This window comes from Sinohyriopsis cumingii, unplaced genomic scaffold (genome assembly GCF_028554795.1).
Source record: "Sinohyriopsis cumingii isolate HCF-2022 unplaced genomic scaffold, ASM2855479v2 utg001242l, whole genome shotgun sequence".
Classification (NCBI taxonomy): Eukaryota; Metazoa; Mollusca; class Bivalvia; order Unionida; family Unionidae; genus Sinohyriopsis; species Sinohyriopsis cumingii.
In genome coordinates, this window is record NW_028315974.1 from 76,286 (window position 1) to 77,032 (window position 747).

At 37.3% G+C, this 747-nt stretch overlaps 1 non-coding gene across 1 annotated transcript; it reads right to left on the reverse strand.

Moving 5' to 3' along the window:
• Positions 1-394: 394 nt before the first annotated feature.
• Trnag-ucc (transfer RNA glycine (anticodon UCC)) lies at positions 395-466 on the reverse strand. The gene has a single exon. It is a non-coding gene; the product is annotated as a tRNA-Gly (tRNA).
• Between the last annotated feature and the right edge of the window lie 281 nt (positions 467-747).

Consider the following 747-nt stretch of genomic DNA (forward strand, 5'->3'; position numbering starts at 1 on the left):
TCTTGAAAACTTAAATATTTAGTTGATGGTGGAATTTTTGTGGCCGTCAACTGTCCGATTATGCACAGTAGAAATAACGTAACTAGCCCTATAACTTCTGTTAGTACAGAAAACATTACGTATCACCTGATAAATCAATGACAGAGTGGTATTTGTTATCTAATGAATATGACCATAAATTAGACATACACATAGGCAAACACTGGCTGATCACATGCTATAGAGACTGATTGAATTGTTGTCAGTAACATTGAAACAATTAGTTAAGGCTTCAAGAAACGCCTCTTTAACACGCAGCAGAATAACGATTCCATAGTACGTTTCTCTAATAATACTCGTCTACCCCGAAAACAGAATGAAAGTTTAATTAGCTATACAAAAAATAAAAAAATAATGCGTCAGCCGGGAATCGAACCCGGATCGGCTGCTTGGAAGGCAACCATGCTAACCTTTACACCACCGACGCTATGTGAACAACGTCAGCAGAGCACCTTAATAAAATACAGCCATTGCCCGCAGTGAAATGTGATAGAGCATAGTGAAAACGATTGGGGGGTGGGGGCAGCTACTAAGCAGCTGACACTCAACATACCTCATAATAAACCCTTCAGCGTTTGGTACTTTTCGTCATACTTACATACATAAATGGGTCTTATCAAAACTTCATAAATGACATAATGGTTTGATCCTTCATACAAAAACATACATATACTATAGAATTTGGAATAAATGATTTAGCGGTTATAG